Raw genomic sequence first — 17,204 nt, 5'->3', positions numbered from 1 at the left:
CTAGTTGGGAGTGAAGTAAATTTCATGTCGCAGTATGAGTTCAGACTCAGGAAGATTAAGTGACTGCGTAATGTTGAATGATAGTGGCTGGTATAAAGAAATGTTAGTTTGAGGCGAAGCAGGTGGATCATCTCCTACGGAGTGTTCTGAAGTTGTGTGATCCTTATGTGGTTAGATGGAAGATCTCTTCTACCAAGGAAATATATGTGAGCAACTTGAATTTGGGTCGTTAAGAGAGTGAGTTTAACTGTTTCAAGAGCGAATGCGAGATTTACAGAAGATTTAAAGTATTAAATGGTCTGTGTTTCACGAGCTTATGAAGGATTGAGTTTAATCTCACTATGTTATTATAACAGTAATAGCGTATATGCGTTATGAGTATTGTGTGTTTTAATCTATGGCTTCGAGCCAAGTGGGGGAGCCTGCTACTGATTAGTTGGCTGCACGGTTATGCGCTATGTTGGTTGTAGTTTGAGGCGTGCAGATGAATCAGTTATGACTTACGGAGATTGAGACCGAGGATGACTCAAGTAAAGGAAATTTCAATAAAGGTTATGCTATGCTTTATGGGTGGTATGAGAGTTGTTATACCCCATTTTAACACGAGTCAAATTAGAGTATAACATATTGGTAATTCTGAGGTTTAATTAATTAAGAGAGTCGCCACCTAATTAATTTAAAGATGGATTAGGACACCTATTTACAAAATAATAGTTAAAGTTAACTCTGTTTTATAGTCTGCTTAACTTAAGAGTATAGGTAAGGGTTCTAATTAATCTTATAGGGAAGATTATTAAGGCACCCTATATGATCCGTTAACTACGGTTAACCGGTCAAACTTAAGTTAATTGATAGCTAAGATTATATAAAAACGATTCAGATACATATATACATAGGTTAAAATATTTGTTACATTGGCTTAAAAAGGCTTTCAAAATAGTGAGTATCCTTCAAATTGTTCTGTCTAACACACGCTTAAGAGAAAATCTTTCAACTTAACTAACAAGAAGCTCAAGAATATATTTTTTGATTAAACAATAATTTATCAAAATGTTCAGATTTAAACCCAGAAACTTGCTAGATCTCAGATGATTAATTACAGAAGAACTCGTCTAAACTAAAGAAATGGACACAAAGTTCTAATGAGACTTTAAGCTCGATTTGGATGAAAATGTATATCAACTGGTTAATCTTAAATTCAAGGAAAACAATCTCGAACTTTATGGAAAATCTTAAAGATAGATTAAGACTTAAAAGAATGGTTTACATGTGTATTTACCGTTCTCGGCTAGATTTATAAAAGTCAAAACTTAATGTCGTTAGAAACTGGCTTGACGAGAAGTTTTTGAAAGCATCAATTTAAGTGAAACTGATTTTATATTCTTATATATAAATGCTGTATTTTTATGTGATTAAAATTGTACCAAATTGATAATTAACGAAACATACTATGCTAACACAAATTTTAACATGTAATCCCAGAAATTGAAGATAAACTCAAATCACACAAGTAAAAGTCAAATATCATGAATGATAAGGAAAAAAGAAATGAGAGGCGCCGTAGACGTCCCCAAATGTTTAGCTTGTTTTTCTCGCTATCCGATAAGGAAGATGGTATGCAACGACTCCATGTGGCGGTGGTAGCATTAAGTCTCTATGAGACTCCACTGCGAGATTCTCGAATTAAGATTCCATTTGCTCGAAAGAAATAAAGATAAAGAATTAGAGCAGTGAACTATTGATTCTTTAAAATTGATACCAATAACAGAATATGTATTCATTGCTACTTTTTTTGTTCTCGTACCTTAAACCATGGGGGGACACAATTTCAATACATCCAGGTTAACATATTAGATACACATATCACTTCCTTTCCATCAAGGTCCTAACTTACAATGGCAAATAAATATTTTGCAAGACAACTAACTCATTATAAAATCCTTCTTAAAATCATAGCATCTAACAGAGAAGTATGCAAAAGGAAATGGATATTTTCATGTGAACATTTTATCAAATACTAGTGAGGCATGCTTCTAACAATACACACCAGAACATAATCTCGTTAAGAATTATTGCTAACAACTTTAGTCATAGAATCATTCCCTTAAACAAACACAAATTAGAGCCATTTTTATAGCATCAAAGATAAAAGCTTAATAAGAACTAACAACCTCGAAGCAAACACGCACCGGGCATGGAACGTACTGTAATTAGAATCAAGACGAGAGCGAGAGGAGAAGATACGGACCTTTTGCAGGGCAGCGAACTGAGGCGTGTCTTAATGCACTATCGAACTTCAATCTCGACTTTACTCCTCCCTCTCGAACAAAAGCAGACTAGATTAAAATAAATAAAGCAATAACCAAATTTCTGCTATGGCAAATACTAAATAGTAAGAAAAAATTGAGTGCACTCTCTGTCTATTGGGAAAGAGAGCAAGATCATAAAAAAGGAAAGAGAAAGTTGGAATAAAAATGGCAATTCACGTGGGAGGGAGAAATTTTGGGAGAAAGGAAAAAAGAGATCTTTTGTTGAAAAAGGGAAAGATTTCTTTCTGTAAAGCAGATTGGAAAATCTTGACCATAGTTAATTTGAATTTTGAGATTAGGAAGGGCACTTAGGTAATTGACGATTGAGATTGTCTCTTCTAGAGGATTTCATGGGTTTGGGTTGTTGATAATTGGGTATTTGGGGCTATTGGCCAAAAGTATTGGGCTAGGAATTGGGCTGGTAGGTTAATTTGGATTGATATTAAATGGACTAGCAACTTGATAAAATTGGGGTATTTGCATTTATATCCATTTTTATGTCATATTTTAACTTGTGCCCGCTTTGCAAAAAAAATTGCAAGCGTACCCGCTTTTTTACATAACTTCAGCACACGAGGCTGAAGTAGCAAAGGCAATCACGCAAAACTTCAGCATTCTAGTAGCCGGGCCTGAAGTTCAGCTCTAGAGCTGAAGTTTTTGTTTTGTAACTGGCGAACTTCAGCTCTAGAGCTGAAGTTTTTGTGTTGTAACTGGAAACTTCAGCTCTAGAGCTAAAGTTTTTGTGTTGTAACTGGGAAACTTCAGCTCTACAGCTGAAGTTTTTGTGTTATAACTGGAAACTTCAGCTCTAGAGCTGAAGTTTTTGTGTTGTAACTGTCACACCTCCTTTTTGCGCGCCCGCCCAGAAGGATAAAATGCGCGGATGGAGTTTTTCCAATTTAAGTGACCATATTCGAAATGAGATTATTTATTTAATTCAGAGTCGCCACTTGGGAAAGGTTTGACTTTTGGTGTCCCAAGTCACCGGTTTATCTCGAATCCCAAATCGAGGAAATTTTAGACTTTTCCAAATGAAGTCTGCGAACCAGAAATTCTAAGTAAGGAATTCTGTTGACCCGAGGGAAGGTGTTAGGCACCCCCGAATCCCGTGGTTCTAGCACGGTCGCTTAAATTGTTATAATGGCTAAATATCTGATTTAAATACATGTTGTGACTTATGTGCTTTTATTAAGCTTAAACCGCTTCTATTATTATCATTTATTTTTATGGAATTGCAACGTCATGAAAATGCATCTCGGACCACGTCACAATCAATGCACCCGTAGTTGTTAACACATTTTGACTCCGTTGAGACTTGGATTTGGGTCACATCAATGTGCACCCGATTTTAAGAATATAATTTACTTAAAGTCGCGCTTAAAGAATCTAAACGCGTTATTATCTTTGGGGAAGGCAGTGGAATTCACTAAAACCGTCCCTCCCAAACTCTAAATATTTATCATTGTCAATTATTGAGGGCCCCGCAATTTGTATTTTTATTTGTCGAGGCTCGTCTTATTATTTTTAGAAGTGCATCCTACAATGACTACATTTCTATTATTTTGTTTCCAGAGATAGAAGAACGAAAAATATATGCTAATTGAAGTATATGTCTTGGCCTAAATCGGACTCCTATCGATTTCTGATTAATTACTTATAAAGTAAAAAACATCATGCCTTACGAAAATACTTTAGTCGAACAAAAGATTACATATGAGATTGATGAAATGCAATACTTAATCCGAACATTACATACGAAAAGATTTCTTGTTGAACTTAACTGAACTTATTTGGGCTAGATTAAAGGATAACTGGCAAAGTAAAATGTTTTAATTTGACAAAGAATCATGTACTAGTTAACGAAATACAACACTTAATCCGAACACTTCTCAAGTTGAACTTAACTAAACTTACGTGGACTAATCTTGACTAAAAAAAAAACTAAATGAAATAGGAACAGTATCGTATAAGGTCGAAATATACATGCCCATATTAATAAACAAACTACCGAGCTAAAACACAACAGGATAAACTTAATCGAATATCAGTACATGCTTTCGAACTGCTGAATTATAAACTAATCAACTTTCACAGGCTTGTTAATGTACTATAAATATTACAGCAAATGCTTGAACTTCTTCAACCTTTTTCATTTCATGCTTTCAAACTGTTTCAATTACATTAATATGGGACTTGAAATGTGTACCTGAAAATGCTGAAAGTGCAAAGGAGAAGAAGAAGAAGATGGGGGAATCAGCAGCAGCAAAAGGCAGAATTAACAGTAGCAGCAGGACAAAAATGCAGCAGCAATAGTGAGCAAGATAGCAGCAGCAATCAGAACAGCACAACAGAAAGGATTCTGTCGCGAGATGGAACTAGAGTTGAAGAAGAAACAGCCAGATGAAATAGCACCCAGTGTGATACTCCAGACAGTCCAATTCCGGAATATACCAAATGCAACAGAACACTAACAATAATCTCGATTGAAATTTAGAAGAAAGAACACTGCCTAACGTATTGACAATAAATGAACTTCAGACAAACAAGACCAAGTTTTTGATTTCTTAATCTGTTTTTATCTCTTTCTTTCCCTCTTTCTATTCCTGCCAACTCCTTCTCTTTCTTTTCTATCCTCACAATGTATGTATTTCAAGCTTTCTCTTCCAAAACTCCTCACAGTGTATTTCTTTTTTCTTCTGATTCTGTCTTTTTCTTTTTTTTGTGTGTGTGTGTATCAAAATCTTTCTATCTATCAATCCCCCCTCTCTGTGTCTATGCCTAATATCAGATGGTCTCTCCCCTTTTATAAGCCTCCAACCTACTCCTTTTAACAGCCTCTTTTTAATATCACAGTACCCCTCCCATGTGCCCTTTTCATTTTCAGATTCCAATTAGTTATTTAAGTATTAACCCCCATCAACATTCCCTGGCAGATTTATTCTTTAAAAGGCTTAATATTTCTTAAACTAAAGCAAGGTATGGGGCAGTAGGATACATCTGACAGCATATGCTGTCAAACCATTTTTAAAATTAAAAGGCCCTTTATGCAGAAAAACAGGCTGTGCACAAAGCACATGAGGTGCACCAATGCACATGTTGTGCATGAGTGCACATGCCCTCCAATTCAGAGTTTAAACCAAACATCCCTTTCAAATCAAACAGCTATAAGTAAGCAAAACTGGTTCTTAATTGATTCAGGCAAATGTTCAACAGAAGCAAATCGATTTAACTTTGTTCAAACAGTTGAAACTAATTGACGACACATTTCGACTCGACTATATTAATCATAACACATACAACCGTAACCAAAAATCAAACATTCAATAGTATCGACATATGATTTGAATTGTACTGGCTAAACAAAATGGTGCTCGAGAAGCCAATTGATCAGTTCGATGTTGAGAATCAGCTAATTGCACACCACTTACATACACATTATCAGGGCAAATAGAAAGACTCATTCAAACAAACAAAAGTTCAGGCAAAGTTGACAAAATTCAAAGACACAAAATCAAAGCATGAACAGACTTTTAACACAATCAGATGGGCCAAAACAAATAAAGAAAAGAAAGAACTCACCTTAAACTTGAAAAGTTAAAAGTTTCAACCCGGATTTGGACAGACCTTTCTTAAGGCTGAACGAACTTTAATCGAAGTGTTTCTCAGATGAGAAACACCTCGATTAAGGTCCATTAGGCCTTAAATTCTTTGGCTCGAACAAAACACGGACCAGTGACGAAGGATCTCAAAGCTTCAAAACTCAGATCTGGGATTCATGCTTCCCTGATCTGATTCGGACCAAACCAAGTATGGTTTGGTCACGAGGGGGTCTGGGGAGTGTCTGGTATGATTTTAGGGTTAAACCGTGTAGATCGAGTTTTGACTCGAATCTTCAAATGAAGATTCGAGAAGGTGGGAAGGGATTCGAACTACCTGGTTGATAGATTTGGGTTCAGGATGGCAAGGGCGTTCTAGGGTGTTAAGGGGAAGGTCACCGACATCCATGCCGCCGGCTTTCATGGCGAAAGTACGCAGGGGCGGCTAGGGTTTTAGGGCTGTTTGTTTGGAGACGAAGGCTGGGGTTCAGATAGGGGGGCAGGGTAAGATTATGGTCTTATATAGTTAATGGGTGGATTGATCTCGACCGTTAGATCAATCTAGATCTACGGTCTGGATCTGATAGCTTAAGTGGAACGGTGTCGTTTCAAGGGTAAAGGGTTGGGGTCGGTCCGGGTGAGACGGGTCGGGTTTATTGGTGGGTTATGGGGAATTGATCTTGGCCGTTGATCAATTTGAGATCAACGGCCCAGATCAACCTGTTCCAAAACGACGTCGTTTGGATTCTCTGGGCATCAGGTGGTCTGGACCGGGCAGGCCTGGGTTTTGGGCTGTTCGTTTGGGCCAATTTTGTTAAAATTGGCCCAAGTCCGGAGGGGAAGGGGTCCTTTCTTTATTTTTTTTATTTCCTTTTTCTTATTTATTTTAAAACAAAACTAGGCCAAAAAATCAAATTAGAATTAAATACACACTCAATACAATTATTTGCACACACACTAAAATATTTCAAAACAGGCAAAGTCAAACAAAATAAAATCACGGACGAAGATGCCTATTCATGATTTTCTATTTAATGACCGGATTACGGTTCGAATTATGCAGGACACATATTTTTTGAATTTTTGTTTTAATCAAGTAAATAAATAAAAACGGGCCGAAGTCACAAATAAATCAACAAGGTGTCGCACAGAAATCCAAAAATTGTACAGCAGGGCCAATTATTATTTTTTTATTTCTTTTTGGAGCTATTGTCGTGCGAAACAAAAATCACATGCTCACATCTGCCCCTCTTTGTTCGGAAACACGAAGAGTTTTCGTGCAAAGATAAAGTGAGCGTGTATGAGCGATTTTTGCCTATGGACCACTCCGTATGAAGCATGTTTTTTTTTTGAAAGATCTGACCGAATCTTGCTTCAAAGATTTCCTACATATCCTGGGCTAAACAGGAATCAGGTCAATGCAGTTCGAGAAGTTTTGGTAGCTGGTACTACCATGGGACTGCAATGCTTGCTGCTACTGCTGCTGCTGTTGTCACTGCTACATTACTGACCGCCTTATTACAACCAAACGAAATTGGAAACTGAACTAACTACTTATATGCACGTCAACTGCTAGTTACAAGATTCATATCTATGATTCTTTTACGACTTGATCTTGGGTCTTAGCTGATTCTGCTTGTAGACTCCGATCTGAATCTTGATGCTTGCGAGTTGCGGCGACTTGTTTAACCTCTGGGATACTGAGTGAGACGCGATTGGCAAGGTTCAGGCCCTTAATTAAACGTTGGAGTCAATCCTTCTTGCATTTACTCCGATATCTCGGGACATCTTCTCTTTATTTTCTTTTTTTCTTTTTTGATTCCGAACTGGGATTCATCTCGTGGGTCATTTCGATCCATGTGGCTCGAGGTCAGACCTGCGGGAGAAAACAAACGAACGAAATTTTCTGCCCCAGTTTCACTAGGAAAATTTCGTTAATTATTCACCAGGAAGTTCATAAAATTAATGAAAGAGGATATGCATGCTCAGTTCAGGGTTGGAGCCCTAATACCGACTAGCTGGGAAAGGTTCAGTTCAGGGTTTAAAACCTTAACGCCGAACAAAGGAAGAATTCAGTTTAGGGTTTAAAACCCTAATGCTGATTGCATGGAAAAGCTCAGTTTAGAGTTTAAAACTCTAATGCTGGCTGAAAGGGAAAAGTTCAGTTTAGGGTTTAAAACCCTAACGCCGAACAAAGGAAAATTTCAGTTTAGGGTTTAAAACCCTAATGCTGATTGCATGGGAAAGCTCAGTTTAGAGTTTAAAACTCTAATGCTGGCTGAAAGGGAAAAGTTCAGTCTAGGGTTTAAAACCCTAATGCTGACTAAAAGGAAAATTCAGTTTAGGGTTTAAAACCCTAATGCTGATTGCATGAAAAAGCTCAGTTTAGAGTTTAAAACTCTAATGCGGGCTAAAAGGAAAAAGTTCAGTTTAGGGTTTAAAACCCTAATGCTGACTACATGGAAAAAGCTCAGTTTAGAGTTTAAAACTCTAATGCTGGCTGAAAGGGAAAAGTTCAGTTTAGGGTTTAAAACCCTAATGCTGACTACATGGAAAAAGCTCAGTTTAGAGTTTAAAACTCTAATGCTGGCTGAAAGGAAAATTCAGTTTAGGGTTTAAAACCCTAATGCTGATGGCATGGAAGAGCTCAGTTTAGAGTTTAAAACTCTAATGCTAGCTGAAAGGAAAATTCAGTTTAGGGTTTAAAACCCTAATGCTGATTGCATGGAAAAGCTCAGTTTAGAGTTTAAAACTCTAATGCGGGCTAAAAGGAAAAAGTTCAGTTTAGGGTTTAAAACCCTAATGCTGACTACATGGAAAAAGCTCAGTTTAGAGTTTAAAACTCTAATGCTGGCTGAAAGGGAAAAGTTCAGTTTAGGGTTTAAAACCCTAATGCTGACTACATGGAAAAAGCTTAGTTTAGAGTTTAAAACTCTAATGCTGGCTGAAAGGAAAATTCAGTTTAGGGTTTAAAACCCTAATGCTGATGGCATGAAAGAGCTTAGTTTAGAGTTTAAAACTCTAATGCTGGCTGAAAGGAAAATTCAGTTTAGGGTTTAAAACCCTAATGCTGATTGCATGGAAAAGCTCAGTTTAGAGTTTAAAACTCTAATGCTGGCTGAAAGGAAAATTCAGTTTAGGGTTTAAAACCCTAATGCTGATTGCATGGAAAAGCTCAGTTTAGAGTTTAAAACTCTAATGCTGGCTGAAAGGAAAAAGTTCAGTTTAGGGTTTAAAACCCTAATGCTGACTAAAAGGAAAATCCAGTTTAGGGTTTAAAACCCTAATACTGATTGGCTGGGGATAAAGCTCGAGAATTCTACACGATCTATTTTTGAGTTTTCTTGTTTCAATAGAAGATAAAAGGGAGTTTTGCGGGAACTTACCTTTTGAGTGAATTCCTTATTGCCAAAATGTTTCTTGTACCCGTGTACCTTCTTCTTTGGGCGACACCCGCTTCTTGCATGGTTGTCTTGGATCATTCCTGTTTCAACTTTTCAGACAAAGAACTATTGTTAGTTCGGAAATGACGGTTGGTTCGGTGACCTTGATCGTTCCCAATTGCTTTGTTGCGTCTCTATTTCTGTTGCGAAGTCCCGCCATTGATTTGATTCGAATGGCGAAACCTTTAGACTGCTCAGGCTTGTATTTCCAGATTCTGTGATGATTTGCCTCGTAAGGCCTCTTTTTCTTTTGTCCCGTTTTGATTGAAGGTTCTCAACGGGGGTTTCATTGGAGGTGTTCTGTGGGAACTTGTACAAATGGAAGCTATGTGGGGGGAATATTTACAAAGTGGATTCTTTGTGCGGATTCTGTAAAATGGGGTATGCTGGGTTTTTGTTTCAAAACGGGTCTCCCAGGGTTTGTTGGGGTAAGCTTGTCGGAGAATATTTACACAAGGACTCGCTGGGGATGTGCTGATGAAATTCCAATGGGGATTTTTTTTTTATATATATACTGGGGAGACTTTGTGGGAGATTGTACAAAAAGAGAAACTCTGTGGGGTTTTGTACAGGGGGAGACTCTGTGGGGATTTGTCCGAAGGTGGACTTGCTGGGGAAGATTTCAAGATTTCTCTCTTTCTTCTTTACTCCGGAACACCATCAAACGTCATGATTCATCATGCTTGGTTAATCATATCAACGAGATGAGGTGCTTTCCTTCGTGAGACAGGATTCCGTGCAAACTAACCTGCCACCTGTCCTTTCCGGTGTGTTCTGAACTCGGGGTAAAAATGCAAAAGGGATTCGAAAAGAAACAAAGAAAGGGGAAAACAAATCAGAAAAGGAATACCCTTTTCGGGACGAGAAAGACTTATCTGAGGAAGATAACGCTGGCTTTAAATGACATGACATGCTCTTTGGACTGGACGTCCGACCTTCCATGAACTTGCGTTTTCCTGAACCAGAACAGATCTGTGATTCCAAAACCGGTGGAACTTTGCCGAGACCTTCTTGGGGTGGCGTCATTCCTTTTCGGCCAACAGCGCCCTTTGCGGGTTTTCGCTGGCTGACCTCTCTCATTTCTCTTCCTGTCATCGCTTGATAGCACTCTTTGCGAGTTTTTACTAAACAAGCTCTCTCATTTTGGTTTCTCTACTCCCGTCGCCTCGTGGTGCCCGAAGGTTTTCACCGCCGAGACTCTCTCATTTTATCTCTCTCAATTCAGAGTGTGCTGGTCTCCATTTGTGACGCTTATTGGTTCCCCACCATATTCGGTAATTGATTTGAAGGCTTGTGCTTGGTAAAGAGAGGTAGATGATATTAACTTCTAAACTGCTCGACGTGCCCCGGTTTCAATTTCAGGGTGAATGGGATTTTATTGTTGGTGTGACTGAACCTCAGGGAGAGGCTGCCTACGTATCCTTTCGGAATCAAGTCAAACGTAGTTCAGGCCTCAATCAAATTTGTTTTTTTTTGTTTGTTTTTTTGTTTGTTTTGTAAGCGGCTCAAAAGTTGGTAAAGAGAATTGGGTAGTGTTTGGGGAGTAGTGGGGAATAAACGCCTTCGCCATTCTCAACGTGTCAGGACCACTGGAGTATGACTTAGACGTAATACCTCTTGACTGCATCTGCATTTACTGCTGTGTCGGGGTCATTTCCTTTGATATCACCTAAATACAATGCTCCTCTTGGCAATATTTTCCTCACGAGGTATGGGCCTTTCCAATTCGGAGCGAACTTTCCTTTTGCTTCTTCATGATGCAGCAGAATACGCCTCAGTACCAGCTGACCCACTTCGAAATTTCGGGGTCGGACTTTCTTGTTGTAAGAACGGGCCATCCTTCGTTGGTATAACTGTCCGTGACAAACTGCGGCCATTCGCTTTTCATCAATCAACGTCAATTGCTCCAGTCGAGCCTTAACCAACTCGCTGTCCTCGATTTCTGCTTCGACAATGATTCGAAGCGAAGGAATTTCTACCTCTGCCGGTATTACAGCTTCGGTCCCGTAAACCAAAAGATAAGGAGTCGCTCCCACCGATGTGTGTACTGTAGTGCGGTACCGTAATAGTGCAAATGGTAACTGCTCATGCCACTGTCGGGAACTTTGGATAGTCTTCCTCAAAATCTTCTTGATGTTTTTGTTTGCCACTTCCACGGCACCATTGGCTTTTGGCCGATAAGGAGTGGAATTCCTATGCGTTATCTTGAATTGCTCGCATACATCTCCCATCAAGTGACTGTTCATGTTGGCTGCGTTATCTGTAATGATAGTCGCAGGAATACCGAAATGACAGATAAGATTTGAGTGTACAAAATCCACCACAGCTTTCTTAGTGACCGACTTGAGAGTGACAGCTTCTACCCATTTCGTGAAGTAATCGATGGCAACCAGTATAAACCTATGTCCATTCGAAGCCTTTGGTTCAATTGGTCCAATGACGTCCATGCCCCAAGCGACAAATGGCCAAGGTGCGGACATGGGATGCAGTTCCGTGGGAGGTGCGTGAATCAAATCACCGTGCACCTGACATTGATGACATTTCCGAACGAAGCTAAAGCAATCCTTTTCCATGGTCATCCAATAATAACCTGCTCGGAGGATTTTCTTCGCTAAGACATACCCGTTCATGTGAGGTCCGCACACACCTGCGTGTACTTCGTGCATGATCTTTCTCGATTCCTCGATATCGACACATCTTAGGAGATTGAGGTCCGGGGTCCTCTTATATAACAATTCACCGCTTAGAAAGAAACCACTTGCATGTCGCCTAATGGTCCTCTTCTGATCTCCAGTAGCATGCTCTGGGTATTCTTGCGTCTTCAGGAATTTCCTGATGTCATGGTACCAAGGCTGCGTACTTGATCCTGCCTCGATTACAATGCAGTAACCGTGTCTTTCCTTGATTTGGATTTCCAAAGGATCGACGTGGGCGTTGCCCGGGTAGGGCAGCATTGAAGCCAAAGTAGCAAGTGCATCTGCCAGTTCATTGTGACACCTCAGAATGTACCTGAATTCTATTGGTGTAAAGCGCTTGCTGAGGTCCTCCACATGTTGTCGGTACGGGATAAGTTTGACATCCCGAGTTTCCCATTCGCCTTGAGCCTGCCGGATGATCAGGTCAGAATCTCCCATAATCAGCAAGTCTTCGACATCCTGATCGATTGCCATATGCATGCCCATAATGCAGGCTTCATACTCGGCTGTATTGTTTGTGCAAAAGAAACGCAGTCTAGCTGTGGCGGGATAATGCTGACCGGAAGGCGAGATCAAAATTGCCCCAATCCCTACACCCTTGGCGTTCACGGCTCCGTCAAAGAACATCTTCCAAATATGAGCTCCCTCCGAGATCACTTCTACGGTGTTTACCTCTTCATCTGGAAAGTAAGTATCCAATGGCTGGTATTCCTCATCGACCGGATTTTCGGCCAAATGGTCAGCTAATGACTGGGCTTTCATGGCCGTGCGAGTGACATAAACTATGTCGAATTCCGTAAGCAAGATTTGCCATTTAGCCAGTCTCCCAGTAGGCATTGGTTTCTGAAATATATACTTCAAAGGATCCAACCTGCTTATGAGGAACGTAGTGTGGGTTTGGAGATAATGTCTCAGCTTTTGAGCAACCCATGTGAGAGCGCAGCATGTCCTTTCCAGCAGAGTGTATTTGGCCTCGTAGCCGGTGAATTTCTTGCTCAAGTAGTAAATTGCTTGCTCCTTCTTTCCGGTTACGTCATGTTGCCCGAGGACGCAGCTGAAAGAATTCTCCAAGACTGTCAGATACAAGAAAAGTGGCCTTCCTGGTTCCGGAGGGACCAAAACCGGGGGATTCGAAAGGTATTCCTTGACTTTATCGAAGGCTTCTTGACATTCAGTTGTCCATTTGATCGCTGCATCCTTCCTTAAAAGCTTGAAAATGGGCTCACACGTGCTCGTCAGCTGGGCAATGAACCGACTGATGTAATTCAACCTGCCTAACAGACTCATCACGTCTTTCTTTGTTCTCGGGGGAGGTAGATCTCTGATGGATTTTATCTTAGTTGGATCTAGCTCAATTCCTCTCCTGCCTACGATGAAACCTAAAAGTTTGCCCGACGGAACTCCGAAAGCGCATTTGGCGGGATTTAGCTTCAGGTCATACTTCCTTAATCTCTCGAAAAACTTCCTCAAGTCTTGGATGTGATTATCCTGCGTCCTGGACTTGACTATCACATCATCCACGTACACCTCTATTTCCTGATGCATCATGTCATGGAAGATGGCAGTCATGGCCCTCATGTAAGTAGCCCCCGCATTCTTCAAACCAAACGGCATGACCCGGTAGCAGTAGGTGCCCCAAGGCGCGGTGAACGCAGTTTTCTCGGCGTCCTCTTCATCCATCAGTACCTGATGATACCCAGCATAACAATCTACAAAAGACTGTATCTCGTGTTCGGCACAATTATCAACGAGGATGTGGATGTTGGGCAGCGGGAAATTATCTTTAGGACTTGCTCTGTTCAGATCTCGGTAATCTACACATACCCGAGTTTTCCCGTCCTTTTTTGGTACTGGAACCACATTCGCCAACCATGTTGTGTATTGGACTACCCGGATCACTCCTGTTTTCAGTTGCTTGGTGATCTCCTCTTTAATCTTGTCACTGACCTCGGTTTTGAACTTTCGTTGCTTTTGTTGAACTGGAGGACAATCAGGATGAATCGGCAATTTGTGAACCACTAGATCGACACCTAGTCCCGGCATGTCATCATATGACCAAGCAAACACGTCTTTGAATTCAAAAAGAAGTTGAATTATCGCCTCTCGCGTTTTCTTGTCCGTGTGAATGCTTATCTTGGTCTCCCGAATTTCTTCCGGGGTTCCTAAATTTACCGGTTCAGTGTCATTCAGATTTGGCTTAGGTTTATTCTCGAAATATTCCAACTCTCGGTTTATTTCCCTAAAAGCCTCTTCCGCATCATATTCTGGTTCTGGGTTCATTAATTCGTAGTTAAATAACTTATTGTGATCTGGGCGTGAAGTCCGCAAGCATGTCATATTTAAAGCCGCATTATTAGGACTGAAAAGAAAGATAAAAGGAAAAAAGTAACAAAAATCAGAACAGAAGAAAGAATAGGAAAGCAACGATGATTTTTTTTTCTTTGGAAAGTTGGAAGACAACAATGTTTACAACTAGGAATTAAAAACAACAATTGAAAAGAAGAAAACGTTCAAGTTATGCCTTGGAGATAACTCGTGACACAGGAAAGGTGGCAGGACAGGTCTACCCGGACTTCCGTCTAGTCGGGAATGGCGTAGCCTCCCAGTTTTGGAGTTGGGCGCTCGGCCCTATGTACAGCATCTCAGCAGTGCTTGTGCCTTCACCTGGTTGAACCATGTGGACCTCGTAGAGCATCTCTCTCATTGCCCCACATATCTCCTCGATTTCCTCAGCTGTGAAGACTTCATCATCTTCTTCTTCAATGTACCTCGGCCTGATGAAAGTTGCGTATAAATCCGGCAGTGGTTGAGGTAACTTCCAACCCTCATTTCTCCTTTTCTTGGCCAATTCTTCGTCCGCTGGAGTAGGTTTGAAACCTAATCCAAAAGGTTTCTTGATGATTGGCAAAGTAATAGGTTCTGTTATTCCCTGAAGGGTTCGTCCAAGTCCCTTCCCTGGCCTAAATCCGTGCCGGATCATCTCTTTGGCCACCATAAACAAGGCGTTAGACAAGAAAGGCTGGGGGCAGGGTATTCCCTCTTCGTGCTGCTCTGCCAGTACAATCTCGAAAGCTTGATAGACCGTATGTTCTCTTCCTTCTCTCGGTTCAAGGTACGGGACGGATGGGTCCCGATAAATGGCATGCTCATCTTCCCTGTGGACCACGATCTCTCGGTCTTCATACTCGAACTTTACCATCTGGTGAAGAGTGGAAGGCACGGCTCCTGCCGCATGGATCCAAGGTCTGCCAAGGAGAAAATTGTAGGATGTGTCCATGTCGATCACCTGGAAGGTTACTCGAAATTCGACTGGTCCTATGACCAACAACAAGTCTATTTCTCCCATGGTATCTCTCTTGATGCCGTCGAAAGCTCTTACGCAGACATTGTTGGGTCGGATTCTTCCGGTCCCAATTTCCATTCTTTGTAGCGTGGAGAGCGGGCAAATGTCAACGCCTGAGCCTCCATCCAACATTACCCGCTTGACATAATAGTCTTCGCATTTAACTGTTAGATGCAAAGCCTTGTTGTGTGCTGCTCCTTCCGGGGGTAAATCATTCTTGCTGAAAGAGATTTGGTTGACGGCGAAGAATCTTTCTGTCATCCGCTCTAGTTGCTCCACCGAGGTTTCAACTGGCACATATGCTTCATTCAGGGTTTTCAGCAGGATCTTTTGATGCTCGGTTGACCTCATCAACAATGACAGCATGGATACTTGCTCAGGGTACTTGCAGCTCATCTATTACTTCGTAATCCGACATTTTCATTTGTCGGAAGTACACTTTCGCTTCTTTAACACTCACAGGCTTCTTTGGAGGGAAGCGCCTTTGTGTGGCGTTGTTCAGTTCTTGGGTATTTGAATACTTTCCAATGAAAGTATTTTCTGGAAGTTCTCCCATGACCTCTTTACCTTTGTACATCACCAAAGTTTTTTGATAATTCCACGGCACTGTGGACGGGTTGGTCATTGGCTCTTGTGGCACGCGTCCGATAACTACTGGCTCATTCAGCCGAGGTGGTTGAATCGTCCCCCGGACCACATAGGCCCCTTTTGGCACGTACATAGGTTTTGTCTTTTTGATCCCGGATTTTTGCGCCTTCTCAGCTCGACCTCGTGGTATGTAAAGAACTTCCCCTTTTGCTGGTACCACTTTCTTCTCCACCCTCTTCTCAAGCACTGTCTTTATAGCTTTGGCATCTTCCCCCTTTTCTGGTTTCTGGTCCATTTCGGGCTTCTTCCCTGTGTCGACAATGGCAATTATGGCTTTTAGAGCAGGGTCGAATTCTTTGTCTTCACAAATCATTCCGATCAGCGGCCCATTATTGTGAGCAGGTAGTGGATTGTTTGTTACGTTCGGGATCTCCTCGTCCCTTAGCACTATCTTCCCTTGCTCTATCAGATTTTCGACCACTCTTTTCAATGACCAGCAGTCATTTGTATCATGTCCCTCGGCCCCTGAATGATAGGCGCATCTGACTCCGGCTTTGTAAGAAGGCGATGTTGGGTTTTGCCTTGTTTGGGGAATTGGTTGCAAGAAACCCAATTGGACTAGCTTAGGGAACAAAGTAGAGTATTGTTCACCGATGGGCGTAAAAGTCCGCCGTCGAGGTGGCTCCTAGGGGTGGTAGTTATTCTGCGGGGGTTGCGGGTTATAGTGGTTGCGGTAAGGAGGCTGATTTCTGGGAAGTGGAGCTAGGCCTCGGTTGGCTTGTTGCGGTGGATGGTTATAAGGTTGGGCATTCATGACCATATAAGGTTGATGAGCATATGCCGAATTTGAGTGGGGGTAGTAATGTTGTGGGGCTCTTTCCGGAAAATGGGGCCTAGGATGACGATACTCCCTTGCTTCAGAGGCTGCCATAGTCGTTTCTTCTTTCTTCTTTCCCCTTGTTGTTCCTCCAGACCCACTTTGGACGGCCTGAGAGGTTGCCCTTATGGCTGCTTGACTCAGAATCCTTCCCGTTTTCAACCCATTTTCCACCATCTCTCCAATCTTGATCGCTTCCGCGAATGGCTTACCCATGGCCGACATCATGTTTTGGAAATAGTCAGACTCTTGAGCCTGGATAAAGGTGGTGACCATTTCCACTTCATCCATGGGAGGCTTCACTCTTGACGCCTGTTCACGCCACTTAATAGCATACTCTCTAAAGCTTTCC

The 17,204-nt window shown here is 41.3% G+C and overlaps 1 long non-coding RNA gene across 1 annotated transcript; it reads right to left on the bottom strand.

Moving 5' to 3' along the window:
* Positions 1-1,358: 1,358 nt before the first annotated feature.
* On the bottom strand, positions 1,359-2,588 carry LOC107817874 (uncharacterized). The gene is made up of 2 exons (XR_001655307.2): positions 2,249-2,588; positions 1,359-1,667 (listed from the first exon to the last, which is right to left on the bottom strand). It is a non-coding gene; the product is annotated as an uncharacterized LOC107817874 (long non-coding RNA).
* Positions 2,589-17,204: the final 14,616 nt, after the last annotated feature.

Source organism: Nicotiana tabacum, chromosome 5 (genome assembly GCF_000715075.1).
Source record: "Nicotiana tabacum cultivar K326 chromosome 5, ASM71507v2, whole genome shotgun sequence".
Taxonomy (NCBI): Eukaryota; Viridiplantae; Streptophyta; class Magnoliopsida; order Solanales; family Solanaceae; genus Nicotiana; species Nicotiana tabacum.
This window is presented reverse-complemented; position numbering and strand designations above follow the sequence as displayed.